Here is a 17,932-nt window from a genome sequence, read left to right on the forward strand (position 1 = left end):
TTATTTATTTATTTATTTATTTATTTATTTATTTATTTATTTATTAGATTTTGATACCGCCCTATCCCCGAGGGGCTCCAGGCGGTGTACAACAATAAACATAATATAACATAAAATGGCCAAATCTTTAAAAGCAGCAATAAAACAGTAAAAGCTAGATCTCATAAATACAATATGAAAATACTAGCATAAAAATAAACGGCGTCCAGCAGCTCCATATTCAAAATCCTCTTCCCAATTTACCCCAAATTATGGGGGTAAAAGACATCCCCTGAAAATAATGCATCTTTTGGAGCAAAAATTAATTTAACCCTGTCTTATTTTCGGGGAAACAGGGTAGAATGACAACTAACAACTGCTCCAACGTACTCTTTTCTACTGCCTCCACCATACCCTACTGTCTCCTCTTGCTAATGTAGTTCTCTTAATCAAAACTGGAGAACCAAGGAAAAACAAAGGAAATTTCGGCAGAAGCGGAGACTCATTACACACTTTTGCAAATGTAAAATCCCTCCACTAACTTACCTATCTGCCTTCTGGGCACTTCTCTCATAAAAATAACTTCTCACCTGCTGCTCAAAGCAGAGTCATCAACCCGGTCACACAGCTTTTAACTGTTTCTTGATAATAAGGTGTGAACAAGGAAAGTCAACATCAGCGTGTGCTCTATGTTTTCTCACAGGTATCTCTTCTCACAGGTCAAAATTAGACAGCAGCAGAAACCCAACCTGACCTTCGCCATAACAATGTCTTTGGATTTTTGGCCAGGGCAACAGGCAAATAATTAGGTAGTTCACTTCAACAAACTTCCGATGATTTCCAACGCTTTTGCTCACTAAGAAATGAGGTCAATCAGTGCTTAATATATAAAAAGAGACATGCAGGCCTCTCCAAGTCAATACCACTCAACTTCTTCCTAGACACAAGTAATTGCATGAAAGTTCTGGTTACTTTCTGCAAAAGTATTGCATTAAGCAACTGAGTGCAACTTAAGTTGTAAACCAACATGGTGTAGTGGTTAAGAACAGGCGCACTCTAATCTGGAGAAGTGGGTTTGATTCCCCAATCGGCCACTTGAGTTGTGGAAGTTTATCTGGTGAGCTAGGTTAGATTGTGCACTCCAATACACGCCAGCTGGGTGACCTTGGACTAGTCACAGTTCTTCGGAGCTCTCTCAGCCCCACCCATCTCACAGGGTGTTTGTTGTGGGGGGGGGGGGAGGAGGAGATTGTTAGTCCCTTTGAGTCTCCACTCTTCTACTTCCTGTTCTACAACTCCCAGCAGGCAGTACTTTCAACTCTATTTTTCAAAATTTGTATCCAGGGCCACAAGAGGGAAATAAAATCTTCATATGCTTAAAAGTCCTGTTTCCTTTATTGTTACTTTATATTGCTAATGAGAAAAATTAAGGAAGATCCTAATGTTAACTTTTGGGATTCAGATGCTAGAAATAAAGCTTACTGTCTGGCTTTGGGGACTGTCTCTGCCTTGCCTATCTTATTTCACTGCTGTAAGGTTGGACTAAAACCTTTCATATCCTTGCCAAAAGGAAGTCCACAAGTAAACAGACAAAGAAATATTGAGGCTATCCAATATGAAAAGGCCTTTTTGTGTCATTAAATTGTCTTAACTTGAAAAGGAACAGAGACCTCAATCCCTTCAGGAATGCACTTTAGACAAGATGCCATCCACCTTTAAAATTCCTTTCCCCATCTCTAAAAGGTAATTTTGTACGTTTCCAAACTATTTTTCTACAATCTAAACTATCACAATACAATCTAGCTATTAAGACTGGAATGGCCATGATTTATTTACTCATTTTTACGGACAATCCAGATGATACGACAATATAATCTATCATTTTCATGTTAGTGGCATTTTAAAAAAATTAAAACATAATTGCAGTATTAAGGCTTCTGAGAGCTACAGCCCCTCTAAAATCCTTCCAGCCTCATTATATATTTCATATTCTCAGCCAAATAGATGCTTTTCTTCACAACATTTATAAATACATAGTAGGGAAATTCAAAGTAAGGTTTTTCCTCATTTATTTCCAAGCCAACTCACTGATCATCCCTGTTCATTTTTGTAAGTATCGTTTATTGCATAGTTGTATTATTACAAGAATAAACAATAAAATCAAAACATTATGACCTCTGATTTTGACATTAAAAAGTTAAAGAACAGCACTTAAGCCCTTCCCTCTCAAGAGCGGATAACTAACCATTTAGTAAGTGTTTGGAAAAGGAGAAATGAATGAATCAGGCTCAAAACACAGGAACTGAAGGAAAAATGCAGGGGGTAAAGGCACCAGTTTGATTTGGCTTACTTCTAAGCAGACATATAGTATGATCTTGACTTTGCAGGAAACACTGCCAGCTTTTTAAATGGGAATACAGTGTTATATTAAGTGCTGTGCAGAACTGTTGTTGAAATTCTAATTCTACCACAATGCAGAAGAAGGATCCTCCAGCAACATTAAAAAGATTCTCAGATGAAGCCATGCCATCTCTCAGTGTCCCAATGGGGAAACAATAGTTCTGACCTGCACTGCAGAGTTGTTGTAAAGATTGCAAACATGATGTCCATGGAGTGTTTCATGGCCCCAGTGGGGAAACGGGATTGACTCACGGATATGGTGCGTGTTTGTTCCAGTGAATTTGCCCTCTCTGAGGCACTTACCCTGGCAGAGGGGCAAAAACATCAGCAGACACCGCTCCCATGCCACAGCTGGCCCCATCAGTGCTGAGGGCAGGGGCATACCTGCCAGAGGGACATGGGTGTCGCATGTCTCTGGGCGCCACCCAGCTGATCACATGGGGGGGGCGCAAAATCACCCCCCACACCAAAGCCTCAACCCCCCCCCCATCCCCAATGAACAAGGCATGGAGGCAGCCAGTCGCTGATGGGGGTTGAGTGGGGGGTGGCAGCAGCAGCACATGAAGTGCATCATAAACTGCTTCTGGGAGACCGTAAGTGGGGCCAGGTTGCAGGGGAGGCGCAAAAATAAGGTCCTGCTGGTGTGACTTTGGCTGTGGGGGCAGGCTGGAAGTGTTCCGGAGGGTGGAGCCAACTGTAGTCAGCTTCCACCTAGCCTCTAGAGCTGGGAATGCCACAGTCCGGGCCTCAGAGTTACGCCACCTGAACGGAGGGCTTTCAGGAGGCCAGGTTCTTTTTTCTTTTTTACTGCACCCCTGCACCTCCTGGGGGCAGCATGGAAGCAGAGCCGTCCCTGGCCATGGCAGCCTCTGCCTTGAGCTGCCCAACATTAAAAAATTAACATAAATTGAAGGTTTTCTATGTCCTTCTAAGGCTGATCTATATAGTATAGCTGCCACATGTACAAGGGATATTTGGTAAAAGCTCCATGTTGTAAAGTGTTGGTATTGACTTTTAAGGCCCTCTACGGCCTGGGGCCCTCATACCTGCGAGACCGGCTTACCCCATATGTCCCGAGTCGCTCTCTCCGTTCGGCAGAGGCGAATTTACTGGTGGTCCCCTGTCCCTCTATGATGCGGCTAGCCTCCACCCGGGCCAGGGCTTTTACAGCCCTAGTCCCTGCCTGGTAGAACGCTCTTCCTTTAGCTGTTAGGGCCCTGCGAGACCTTGGGGAGTTCCACAGGGCCTGTAAAACTGAGCTGTTCCACCGGGCTTTTGGAGAGGCTGGCCGCTGAATCCACCCCTCCCTGTGTCATCGGCTTATCTGAAAATCTGCCAGTCCCCTCCCAGGGTTTTACCGGACGTCATCCACCTAATTTATTTATTAATTATGGAAGGTTAATGCTGCTACTGTTTTTATTGTATTTATGTTTTAATTTGGGATTATTCGATTGTTTTAGTTGCAATGTATTGTGTCTGATTGCCTGTAAACCACCCTGAGCCCTTCGAAGGTAGGGCGATTAATAATAATAATAATAATAATAATAATAATAATAATAATAATAATAATAATGGGTAAGCTAGCTTTCACTGTCAGATAGAAAAGAGAGTTTTGGAAGAAAACATTCAATACTGCACATAAGCTACTGTGCTGGGCCCAAAGGATCAGTTTCCACTAACAAAAAGCACCTTGATCAACAGACCAGAAGACACTTTGAAAAACAGAACACATTTCTGCCCCCCTCTTGAACCTGCTGAGCTCCCCAAAATGGTCCCTTGCTCCCGAGGAGCAGTATTTTAGGGAGATTATTGGGCTGCAGCAGTTGGAAAAGTTCAATTCCATTCCACTTCTGTTAATAAAAAATGTAGTTTGGATCTAATCCATTATATTTCCCCAGTAAGTTTATTAGTTTATTTAATATTTAGGTTTGGTTGTAACATTTTCCCCTAAGCATTAACCGAATTTCTGGGATACACAGAACAGTTTTCAGTGAATGGTCAGCCTAATAAAGCCAGGGAGGAAGTAGAAAAATCCAGTCCTCATCAGAATTCTAATCATATCGTTTGGTGCCTTTTAATAGCATGCCCCCCTCCCCCTAAAAATTAATTATAATGTTAAAAATCCAAGCACTTCCAAAGAATCACACATGTGGCATTTCCCTTGTATGAGTGGTGTTCCAACCCTTTCCCAGTGACTGACCAGATAATTTAATGAGATACTTTAATGGTGAAAGACAGCTTATATACACACAAGTTCTACCTTGTACAACATGAGAATCTGTTCCAGAAAGCAAAACATATCCTATAAAATATCCCCAGAACACAGCTGAACAGAAGGTACTGACTTTTAAAAAATGATGTGGTCTCCTTCGCATTAAGCGTACATTCCCTTCAGGTTTGATTCTCATTTACGTACACATTTCGCCCACTTAGGCAGTCACCCTGCCTTCAGATCAGAGAATCCATGTGATTTCCCAAAAGCTCTGAACGTGTGATTTTTCCTCTTCCTTTTCAGGGAAAGCAAAGGAGATCAGCATGTATTTAGCTTTCTTTAGGACTTCTCACTTCTCCCCACTCTCCCTCACTCACGCGACAGCAGTTCCTCCCTCTCTTTGGGACAGCATTTCAGAAAGTCGGATGTGCTTTCTTTTTTATAAATCTAGTTTCATGCTGAAGGTCAATTGCTGAAATGACAGACCCAGTGAAATTGACAAGAAATTGTCATGGTCTAGCAAACTAATGCTAGACCAAAGACAACCGGGGTGTGGGGGCGGTAGCAGTTGTACAGCATACAATCTCCCACATGGAGATTGTGTGGAAATAACAAGGAAGTGGGGATGCTGGCAAAATGGCAGTCTGGATCATCTAGAAACACTTCACAGGAGACGAATCCCTGTGCAAACAAAAAACTGTGAGAAAACCCCACTGCGAGGCAAAAAGCTGCAGGGTATGTAGTGCATGCATAAACGGCCACAGAAACAGCAGAGGAGCGACTGGGGGGGCACATGACAGAGTGAATCAATAGCCTTTGTAAACCCCACCTGTTGGTGAATTTGTTACAAATTACACAGGCACCGAATGCGCACATGGAAATAACATGGGAGTAAAGTGAAGAGAAAATAAATTAGCACTTCAACCACAGATACAAGAAGCAAGAATTCTTTTTGGCTGCCATCCAGGTTCCTTTTTGTGAATGGGAGGTTGTGGAATAGCCACTTCCTCCCATTTACAGGGGGAAAGCCACAACTTTAACATCAGGGGAAAACATGGTTTGCTATATATGTTATACTACTTGGCCATTTTTCACACTTTTTGACACATTCATAGAATTAATATAAATTTCTCATATATTTTTAAAGAAAAAGAAAAAGAAAAAAGGGTATTGTTTTAAGATGTACATAAAGCACCAGAGAACCTCCCTGGAGAAGTAGGATAATATCAAGCACGAACAGGTTAGTCTCAGGAAGGTAGCTATGTTGGTCTGCAATAGAAGAGCTAGTTTTGAGTTTAGTGGCACCTTAGAGACAAATAAGTTTAGACAAGACCAGAAGGCTAAGCAAAACCAACAATTAAATGAGGCCAACATGTTGAGTACATCATGATTGAGAGGAATTGTATTGGGATCGCTGTTGGTGTACCACATCCTAAATATGCAAATACTGGCGTAGCAACACTTTGGACTGGGGTTATGAAATGCCTCTGATATTCAAAAGAAAACAGCGCTAAAACCTGATCATTTTCAAAAGGTTTTCTCCCATCTTCCACATCGGTACACTGAATGAAGGTTTACACTGACCAGCGTGTGCACTTTTCGCTTTCTACATTAACAACATTCACATATTCCACATTTTTTAAAAAAACGTGCTTATTAGCTGCGAAACCTACTTCAGTTACATATTAATGCTCAGATTCCACTTTATCATGAAGCAGAATTAGGCAACAAAGTTTAACAACACCTAATATCTGTATGGAAGAATCAAGGAAACAGAAATATTCATTGATCTGGATGACTTAAGATAAAATCTAGAAATTCCCCCATCACCAACACTAGGAAATATGATGGCAAAGACTGAACATAATGCTGTTGGGATTGCCACTGAAATTGACTCAGCAGTTCTAGAAATCAGCCGTGACAACCACTTTCCTCTTTTGAAATTGCTTCAATCATTATCTTTTTTATTTTTTTCGTCCTCATGGAAGGTGAGCCAGCTCAGTTGCAGAGTTCAAGGTTTTACACAGGAAGTCGATGTTCACTTCCTGGTATCTCCAGTTAAAATAATCTCATGTGTTTGGGATCTGCCTAAAACAGGGGTCTGCAGCCCGCAGCTCTCCAGATGTTCATGGACTACAATTTCCATTAGTAATTGGCCATGCTGGCAGAGGCTGATGGGATTTGTAGTCCATGAACATCTGGAGAGCCGCAGGTTGCAGACCCCTGGCCTAAGACCTTGGACATCATTACCAATCACAGTAAGCTATACTGGGCTAGATGGGTCAATAAAGCACTAATGGATCAATAAAGCACTAATCAACAGGTGCCTGGGACTGGGGAGGTGCTCGCAAAATGTTCATAAAATTCAGTACAATCCTATGAAGTTACAGCAATCTAAATTAAAACTGCGGGGGGGGGGGGGGCAAAAATTTCTGGGAAATTTGATTTCCCCCCACTTTATTCCCAAAATATATTTGATTTTTTTTCTAACATTCTTTTTACATTCAAAATGTAAAGAATGAAAAAGTCTGGCGACCTTGATTTTTCCAGCAGAACAGACAATTTTGGGGAGCACAGGAGGAGAAAACTCATATATTGTAAGATATATACATAATTTTCAAGAATTTATTTCTGGGTAAGTGTGAAGAATTTCGGAAAGAGGTCACATGCTGTAAAGTTTAATGGCAACACTTTATTAAAGAATTCAGCGTCTTCTGGGTTACAAAGTTCAGCTCAAAATCCAAACAGTTGCATTTCTACCTCCTGTGACAGAGAGTTTCAGTTCAAATAATACCATTTCTTTTGTTCATAACAACTTCAACTTCTACTTTTTTCTAACTCTCAGATGGCAAAAATTAAAGGTGCGTATGCTATGCCAGCACAGGGTGCAGCAGTTTGAAACCACACCACAAATATTGAGAACGCTTGTAATTTTTCATTCAGAACATGAAGATATTTATACTTTTAAATCCTATAAATATGCCAAACAGCATAATTTTATATACTAAATGAAGCATTTTTCCATTGTTCAATATTACAAGAAGTTTAGGTTTAATAGAAAAATAAGTATTGCATATATTTCAATTTTTGCCCAAATTTTCATCCGAATTGTCACTTCTTTTTCAGTTTCCCCACTCATGGCTTCAACATTTCCATCTCACACAGCCCAAACATGATTGTGGGAGGGGGGAGATCAGCAGTGGCTGAGGATAGTGCTGCAAAGGTGACATCGCAGCACCTCCAATACAGACTTACGCCACATGTTATCATGATGTAAGTCTAAGGGCTCACATTGGGGGCATTCCTAAGCCGAAAGCCCAGTGGGAGCTAAGGGAACGCCCTTAGCCCACCCCAGCTACTCCAGCATCCACCTTTAGGTCACTGTGGCTCTGCAGGCAACAGGCTCTTCCAGGTCAGGGGTCGTCAAGTTGTGCAGCGCCAGCCCACCACTCTGTTCATTGTCCCCACTGGTGCAGTTGCCACTTGAGCCAGCGGGGTGGGCAAATGCGCCGGTGCAACCCACACCAGATCCAGGGGCTGCTCCTCCTCCAATTGGGCTGCAAGTCTGAACCAATTGATTTCAATGGATTAGGCTGAAGAACCTCTGCATAGGACTGCACTGTTAGTCAAGTTTGCTGTAAAGCATTTTAAATGGGAAAACGTACCATTTGATGAGAATACATACAGATAGCATAGGTTGTTGAGGCTTACTGATGTCCAGTTAAAGCTGAAGACCAATTGACTGTCTCTTGGTGGCTGAGTTCCCAATATTTCATCAATGCCTAGTGTAGTTTTGTTTTTGTTTATCTGTTTGGCATACGCGCAGTACCGGGTTCAATCCCAGGCAGTAGTTGATACGAAAGACCTCTGCCCAGAGACTTGCTGCCAATCTGAGCAGACAATATTTGACTGATAGTTTGTTTCAGGAGAAAGCAGTGTCATGCATTCATGTACGTATTCCACATGGGAGTTGCCACTAATATCTGCCTAAGTTTGAGTATTATTTGCCTGTAGCAAAATATATAAGGAATCTGAATGGAAGCCAGCCTTGTCATCAAGTCATAGCCTACTTACGGCAACCCCATAGGGCCGTGGTGGCGAACCTTTGGCACTCCAGATGTTATGGACTACAATTCCCATCAGCCCCTGCCAGCATGGTCAATTGGCCATGCTGGCAGGGGCTGATGGGAATTGTAGTCCATAACATCTGGAGTGCCAAAGGTTTGCCACCACTGCCATAGGGTTTTCCAGGAAAGGGCTGTTTAGAGGTGGTTTGCCATTGCTTGTCTCTGCATAGTGACCCAGGCATTCTTTGTCGGTCTCTCATCTAAATATTGACCATGTTTAACTAGCTATGTTTAACCATTTTAGCTAAAACTGACTTAGCTAAGATTTCTGAAGGGCAAAATTTCTTATCTCTTATCTTATCTTATTTTAAATATCTTATCTTATTTTAAATATCCATTAATGATAAATGGTGCAGTGTTTGTTCCCAAAATATTTAAAAAATACAAGACAGAAACACATAAATGCACATTAAAATTAATTGTATTGAACCATATACAACAAAGAAGGTTACTTACAGTACTTTATAGAATTCAAAGCAGGGGCTGAATCTGAAAAAGAAACATACGGGACAATGTAATTTTGAAAAAAATAATAATAACAAGACCTAAAAAATAAGCTTCTAGATGACTAAAGAAATGTTACTAATTTGAATATGCTCATTTCAGCCAGATGTGCCCAACTATAACAATATCTGTCATTAATTCAGCACACCTGTTTTCTACACAGCAAGTGTAACTTGACCAATGAAATCAGTTTAACACAGGACAACTAATTTTAAAATTATGTATGTCAGCAAATAAACTGGCAAAGAAATTAGAATGTAAAGAGAGGGGGAATGAGAGAGAGAATGAAAAAGATAGTATACTATAGGGCCAATTGGCCATGCTGGCAGGGGCTCATGGGAATTGAAGTCCATGAACATCTGGAGTGCCATAGGTTGGCCACCCCTGGTATAGGGAAAGAAGGTTTAAAAGTTGAAAAGCGTTGAAGGAAGGTGTTGAAATTCAAGCAGGAAAGAGGCAAAGCTAAAGAACCCTGCTCTGCCTTTCTGAGGTGGAAAACGACTGAGGACGGGCAACTCCCATTCAAGGAGACCAGAAATGAAAGTAAAATCATTTCCTGCCACCAGCAAGATGACCTCCTGCCCCATTAGGAGAAGACAAGAGTTTCACCTGCATGGTTTCCTAAAGTGTAAATTAAGTGCAAATGTTAACTTTATTTAAGAGTGAAATGCTGATCAAGTTGATATCAATGAGGTTTCGGTTACATTTCATGCTAAATCTGACTTTTTGTACTGATCCTAATCTTCCTCCCAATAATAATTGCCTTAAATTGATGAACCTAATTTATTCCCAATAAATACTGGTATCAGCTTATTCAGGATCCATAAAGTAAACCAAGTCTGGGCAACTTATCTTTTGGATTTGTAACCTGCTTGCTTATTATAGTACTTAACACAAACAGAAATCAAATTTTCTGTCCTCTCTTCCTACTTCATTCCATTTGGAACACATTTTGTAGAATCCCCTGTCATGATGACTTCCAGGTACTTCCTGCTATCTTTGAAGCAACTGGGAATGCTTGTGTGGTAACCCAACAAAGACGACCTGCAACTGTTTAGTTTTCCACTTGCTTTCCCTACTCTGTACTTTGTGTGTTCCATGCTAAAAAAAAATAGTGATTCTTCTCTTCTGATCTTACTGTTCTTTTTATTCAAAGACCTTGAACAGATCAAAATCCAACCACCTTAGAGGCAATATTTAGCAACAAAAAAAACTTCAAGGAAAAACTAGACAATTTTTGAGATGGTAAATTCACATAACCTGCCAAGAGCGAGGACAAATGCCTTCCTCTTAAATCAGATGGTATTTCATACTCCACTAAAATATGTTCTAAGGGGTTTGTGTGTGTGTGTGTGTGTGTGTGTGTGTGTGCGTGTGTGTCTGAAATACATTTCTGCATACAGACAACTCAAATTGTACATTAAAAGCTAGATTTTGTGTGTGAAATAAATGTCTATGTGCAGAAAACTCAACTTGTACCTTAAAGGCTAGATTTTGTGGGTTGGAACTGAGGCCGTTTCCCCACTTTGGTCGTTTCCCCTTTGCTGTGCGCTACTCTCAGCGCGCGTCATTTCTGGCACGCGCCTGGGCTTCCCCACGACCCCGCACATGGATAGCCGTTTTGAAGAGCGCCAGGAATGACGCACACGGAGGGGGCGCGAGAGCGGCAGCTTCAGGGCGGCTGCGTTGTCGCCGCCCCTGTAGTGGGGAGTGCCGTGGGACCCCGCGCTATTTGGGGAGAGTAGCACGCAGCAGAAGGTAAGTGGGGAAAGGCCCTGAGTTAACTTGAATGACTTTGTTTATGACTTTGCATAATGTATTGTACAATTTTCATTACTTTGAATAATCCAGGCTGGTTCGGCTCCAAAACCTGGAAACTGCTTGTGGCCTCATATGGACCACTGGACTGTCCTCACCTGTTAACTTCTCCAACTTGATTATCAAATTCATTATTGGCACTGTAAAATCATCAGTATGATAGCTTGGATCCCAACTAGAATTCTCATGGGTGCTGGGGGAGGTTCCCCCTCCCGTGAGACACCACAGATTTCTCCGCAAGCTATTTAAGGAATTCCCCAAGAACAGCATTTCAGTGGGTGTTTTAAGCTGTTACTGGAGGAGAGAATCAGCGAACTCGTCCCCATTTATTGTGACTATGGAAACTTTCAGCAGGTTCCAAGTCATTACCTTGTCCCAGGACTGTAAAATACTGAACAGCTAGTTGCCGTTTTAGTTTTTGTACACGGGCATGTAAACGCATATGCAAAATCCTGTGGGCATCCTGAAGGCACACATGTACAAAATCACATTCCCCTTAAAACACTTGAGAACGGTAGCCTTAAAAGGATCAATATATGTGTTACGTGTGAACTTGAGTCTATGGAAGTAAAAAAAAACCCATTGACACTTCATATGTGAAACAGGTCTCTGATCAGAAACACATCTGGAGTACAGTTCCACTTAAATACTCATGATTCTACACCAGATTCAATTCCAAGGCACAACAGAAGTCAACTTTTACAGATCAACCGCACACCTCAATGCAGGGTTTTCATGTCAGCCCTATATGGGGTCCCAAATGAAATGCACAGAACTATATGACAGAATCTTTCAGCTGACAGGCAATTTTACATGTTAGCATCAAGCTTCTAAGGCAAACCACTAAAATAGCAGTGGAATGTTTCCTCACTGACATCAGTCACACACTAATTGAACATCTTTCGATGGTAACTGTAACAACTCTGCCTCTGACACTGAGAGGGATTTCCTTTGATACGCAACTTTGGTTCAGAAACAACAAATAACAAGAAAACTTGCAAGAGTTCCCGCAGACTGGGGAACGGGCCTGTTCACTCATCTAAGCCAATGGCACGTTTCTGCATTTTCAAGGAATTTTGGGACAGAGATGTGTCAAGGGTCTTCTCCAATAATGATAATGGGAAGCCCTGCTCTTACTATTCTCAAATTAAGCACGGTACCACTGTGAAAACCCCGGGGCATTTTTGCTAGTGCAGGGGTCTGCAACCTGTGGCTCTCCAGATGTTCATGGACTACAAATCCCATCAGCCCCTGCCAGCATGTAGTCCATGAACATCTGGAGAGCCACAGGTTGAAGATCCCTGTGCTAGTGGTAACAGCAACACTTGGGACTAATATAGACCTTTTCAGTGTTCAAGTTCATCCTTACAGCAACCTATAAAGTAAATTATTGTTCCCTTACTGCAGATGGAATCTATGGCTGAGGGACATGAGAGTCACCTACAGAGCCCATGGCCATAGATAAGTAGCCATAGCTGCTACCTAAGGGCCAAACTAGATGAAACCACATCCTGAGTCTGCCACAGGATGCCGTGCCGTTTTAGATCTTTTTGTTTTTCAAAGCAAAGGGGCTTTATCCCGCCACGGGTCGCAGGAGAGAGGAATGAGGAGCTCTTGTTGCCAGGATGTTTTCAAAATTCAAAACAGCGGCCTTTTCAACTCTTGAAAGTGGCATGAGGGTGCAACAGGAGCCCCCCATTACCTCATGCTATGCTCACCTGCAGGATCAGTGTTTTGAAAAGGCAAAAAGCAAGGTCTGTGCACCTCTGTGGCTGACTAAGGGGCACGCTATCATCTTCTAGTTGGACACTATAAGCCTCATTACTATATAAAACATTGTCACGACATCCTCTCCCTACTGTGTATGTTTTTAGAACAGGTTAAACATTATCCACATCATACAGCCTATTCCCAGATAGACTCTTTGCCACCTTTGTAGCTATCAGACAGGAAGCAAGTATTACAGGGGATACAGTTACCTAAAAACAGGGTCTCGGTCTCTCTTCCTCTTCCTTTGCCTCTAGTGACAGCTGATCATAGAAAAATGTTGACCTAAAATCACCACTCTGCAAGTCTTTCCTCCCCAGCAAGCAGCAGTCAATTTAGTACAGTGGAGTCATGAAAACTCATAGGATGGTGACAAATATAATTATATTACTAGATGACTCTAAGGCACAGGCGTCAAACTCGCAGCCCTCCAGATGTTATGGACTACAGTTCCCATCATCCTCTGCCAGCATGATGCTGGCAGGGGATGATGGGAAGTGTAGTCCATGACATCTGGAGGGCCACGAGTTTGACACCTATGCTCTAAGGCAGTGCTTTTCAACCTTTTTGATGTCTCACTCTTCATATCTCATGGTACCCCTGCCATCCTCCCCACCTACCCCTCATAGTTCCCCTGCTTGCCACCACCCCCACCATCCCCTCCCAGGGTGAAGGGAAGCATGGGGTGGGGTGGGGGGTAGGAAGTAGCTGCTGACCTTGTGGCAGGCCCTGCCCCCTGGGTCAGCTCCATATCCTTGCTGGTGCCTGCAGGAGACACCGCAAAAGTGAGGGGGGCCGGTAGCATTGCCGCAGTACCCCTGGGACATGCTCATGGCACCCCAGGGTACCACGGAACCCTGATTGGGAATTGCTGCTCTAAGGAATAGTGGAGGTGAAAGATGGAGAGACGGGCTGTTCTGAGCAGCAGGCTTCCAAAACTTAGCCATTGGTTACATTTGTGATAGTTAGATATGTTAGTGAGAGTTTCAGATTAGGTTTAAATCCTCAGTCCACCATGGGTGGGTGACATTTTCTTAATTCCTCACTTCCTACCTCACTAGTGAGAGCAAAATGAGGAGGGGAGAACCAATTACACTACCCAGATCTCCTTGGAGGAAGGGTGGGATAAACGTGCACTAGACAGATTTTGTCCTGGCCTCGGTTTCCACTTGAAGAGAAAACAAGGACTAAAATATCTGGCAAGCTCAGATATGATCCCGGTAAGACAAAAGGATCTGGATATCATTCTGATTCATACATCCAAGGTGCCCCAAGAAGAAAATATGAGAACAAGGCCTTGGAGACATGTTTGTGTGCATGTGCACGGAACCGAGAAAGCCTAATCCTCTTATCTCTTGTTCCCATGTAATTCCTCTAATTTTAGAAACATGTTAGAACTGTAGAGTCCTTCTGGAAGAGACCGGGGACCAACAATTTCAGTGCATTTCCAAGAAAGCCCAAGCCTACAATTCCTAACCATAACAAATACAATAATACATCCCTGTGTGGTTTAGACAGTTTGGGGCTAAAACTGTCTAATTAACGAAAGAGATAATCAGTTCCAAGCCAACAAACACAAGTCGCAATGCATTCTTTAACGCAGAGGGGAGATTTTCTATCATTATAAAGCTAAAGTTTCAGATGAGCAGTTTTGAAGGCATATGTAAAAGTTACGTCCTTTATGCAACCCAAGCTTATAAGTTTTCTTTTCTTTTTTTTAATGCAAGTAAAATATGAACAGCTCTTTACAGTGTCCCTAGACTTGGTTTCCTAACACAGCCATTCATCAAAATACAACCCATTCTTTGCCGGGCTCCAGTGTCTTGTTCAATCAATGAAAAGCGACTGACAGTCTTTTAAATATCCTATTCTAAACAATACCTACAGCAAGAGGCCTGATTTTGATTTATTGAATAATTTTACCAGAAAACACCTGGAGTCACAACAACATTACGCACAATCACTTCCATTCCTTTGTTGCACGTAGTCAAAAAATTTACCCAAATAAAAACTGACAGCGCGAGGTTAACACCAGTCTGTTCCAGCTAGCTTAACTTAACTATGTATATTAAATAGGCAATTTTTTAAAAAAGAAGCGTGGGTTAGATATAACATTTCATTGATTTTACTAAACAGCTGCAGCCAAACTTCCCGGCATTGGCTATCAACAGAATGCAAAACCACATTTTTGGACGCTAATTGGGGAGCAATGGGAAAAGACTGAGGACCCCGTAGCTTTCCCAGGGCCCGCTGCTTTGCTTATACATCTATCAGCTTTCCTTCTGCAAATAATTTCTAAAGAGGACCACTTGCAAATTGTTACAGAGCAATTTGCGCACAGTTAGTCCTTCCTCTAATCGAGAAATCTGCCTGATTGTGAGCCTATTTCCCAAAGGCTGGGAGTGAAGGTTATTCCATTAGGCCTTCTGGGAGCAGCAATCTATCTAATACATTTCTGAATTATTCCAGGTTGAGCCAAACGGAACAGGAGAACAAAGCCCGGATTCCGTGGCACGGAAGGACTTGCCTAACTCCCAGCTGAGAAGATTTAGGGAGAGATTTAAACCCAGGCAAACGCTGGAGGAATTCTCCAAGTAATTGCATGCATTTGCTCACGGACATCCAAAGCTGTAAACTAATTTTATTAAAACACATGGGTGAGGCTACCTATTATCTATAGCTCAGGTTCTTGATGGGGCACTACAAAGAAATTTAATTTGCCGGCCTCCTTTACTTCTTAATAGTAAAAGGGCAAGGAGGATGAAATAGATATTTGGTTAGGTACTTAGAGCCGGGCACTTGCAAACATAGCAAGAGGCACAAATTCACAACGTTCCCACACAGAGCAGTACATCAACACTGTATAATGTGGGTTCATATTCCCATCGATCCCCCACTCCATAAAATAGGCAGAAGAAGGAAAGGGCTCTTTCTTACACCTTTCACATCCTTGTCTTGTAAGCGAGAAGTCCATTTTAGACTTCGACGAATAGATCTACAGTGGAACCTCAGTTTTCGTTGGCAATCCGTCCAAGAATCGATGAAAACCGAAACCGATTAAAAAAGAGGCAAACTTTTCCATAGGAATCAATGTAAATCCAATTAATCCGTTCTAAGCACGGATTATTCTTGGTGAATAAACATAGTGTTTAATGCTGAAAACAGTAACAAACAATAACACTAGGACCAGCTTCAGAGCCAGTGGACCAATGTCGCACCAGAAAGCTGTCCAAAGAGGTCTGTTTCTGACGCCTCTTTAAGATTTGTCTGAAATGGGGCAAGACATTATCATTAAACAAGTTGCAGACACAGCCTGCAACAGTTTTGTCTGGGGCCCTTTCCACACTTACCCTTATCGGAGGGTTGCTGCACGCAATTCCCAGCTTCCCCACAACACCGCGGACGCCATTTGGAAAGGCGCCAGGAATTACGCGCGCTGAGGGGGCGTGAGAGAGGCAGCGTCGGGGCGGCTGCGCTCTCGCCGCCCCTGAAGTGGGGAGTGCAGCTGGACCCCGCGCTACTTTAGGAGAGTAGCGCGGGGCTTAAGGTAAGTGGGGAAAGGGCCTGGGTGATTTTTCTCCACAAACCCCTGCACCTTACTGCAAATCAATGAAAACCAAGGCAAATTTTTCACTGAAAAAATAGATGAAAACCGAAAAAACCAAAGGCAATGAAAACCGAGGTTCCACTGTATTTAATTTATATACTTCATTTATACCCCACTTTTCTTCCTAAAAGGGTCCAAACAAGCATACATCATTCTCCTATTTCTATTCTCACAGCAACCCTGTGAGGTAGACTGGGCAGTGTGTGACTTGCCCAAAGTTACCCAGAAAGCTTCCACAGCAGAGAGGGTATTTGAGCTTGGGTCTCCCAGATTCCAGGCAAATCCTCCATCCACCTGGCCTCAATGGCCCACAATTGACTTGTGTTTGTTTATTACACATAATCCACCTTTCTTCCATTCAAGATGTGTGTTCAGTTTTAGGCCAGACAGGGAAATTCAAACAGGCCAAGAGCAAGACAGACCGTCTGCCAAAACAGTCTGCCCAAACGGGGCCAGTGGTGCCCTGCAATGGGGTTAGCTCACCTGTTGCCTCCTCCTGTCGGAGGAATCAATGGGGTGTGCTGAGTCCCATCATGGGGATCCAATGACCAAGACAGAGGTGAATGGCCCCTGCAGTTTGGGTGGAGCTACTGAGATTTGTCTCTTCTTGCTCTAGGCTGCCAGAGGCAATGGCCCATTGAGGGGGTTTTCTGTAAGCTAAATGGCCAATCTGTCTCAGGGACAGAAGTGTAAACCTTTAGTTCATACTCTAGAACAGTGTTTCCCAACGTTTTCGAGGTCAGGGTACCCTTGACCTCACTCTTCATATCTCGCGGTACCCCTGCCGCCACCCTCCACCTTCCCCTCTCATTGCCCCTGCTTGCCACACACCCCACCTTCCCCTCCCAGGGTGAAGGGAAGCACTGGGGGTCGTGATGGCTGCTGACCTTGTGGCAGGCCCTGCCCCATGGGCCAGCTCCATGTCCTTGCTGGTGCCGGTGGGAGACACCACAAAAATGAGGGGGGGCAGTAGAGTTGCCGTGGTACCCCTGGGACATGCTCATGGCACCCCAGGGTACCACGGAACCCTGGTTGAGAATGGCTGCTCTAGAATATTCAGATATCAATTGTTACCACATCTGGTGCTTTGACAAGTAACCACCCCAGCCCTGAACTGCGATTTCCCGGGACAAAAAAACCCTCAGTCCCTCACAGAAGCCCCCAAAACAGGGTTATAGAAAATTAATGACTTAACAGAAGATTTTAGTGATGACATTTTTTTCTAAGAAACTATATTAATAATAATGAAGAGACATCTGCTATATGTGATCAGTCGGTTACATTTAACAACAACTATGTAGCTAACGTGAAAGTATTTAAGAAAAAAAATTGTAAACCCAATTTAAAAGGTAAGAAACAAAAGTCTACAAATAAAGAAAAGTTTAGAACAAGTATCAAAGAAAAGTTTAGAACAAGTATCAAAGGAATGCATTACAAATGCGGCCATGATCACTCTTGACAGACAAAAAAATTAATGCTATTAAAGACATTGGGAAGGCTTTAAACTATTTCTTGTTT

The 17,932-nt window shown here is 42.7% G+C and overlaps 1 long non-coding RNA gene across 1 annotated transcript in view; it reads right to left on the reverse strand.

Moving 5' to 3' along the window:
* Positions 1 to 9,174: 9,174 nt before the first annotated feature.
* The window catches only part of LOC125440883, a 30,117-nt gene continuing 21,359 nt past the window's right edge, over positions 9,175 to 17,932 (reverse strand). Inside the window, exon 3 of the long non-coding RNA XR_007245759.1 lies at positions 9,175 to 9,207. This is a non-coding gene — a long non-coding RNA (uncharacterized LOC125440883). The remainder of the gene's footprint in view (positions 9,208 to 17,932) is intronic.

The sequence above is a fragment of the Sphaerodactylus townsendi genome, linkage group LG11, assembly GCF_021028975.2.
Source record: "Sphaerodactylus townsendi isolate TG3544 linkage group LG11, MPM_Stown_v2.3, whole genome shotgun sequence".
Taxonomy (NCBI): domain Eukaryota; kingdom Metazoa; phylum Chordata; class Lepidosauria; order Squamata; family Sphaerodactylidae; genus Sphaerodactylus; species Sphaerodactylus townsendi.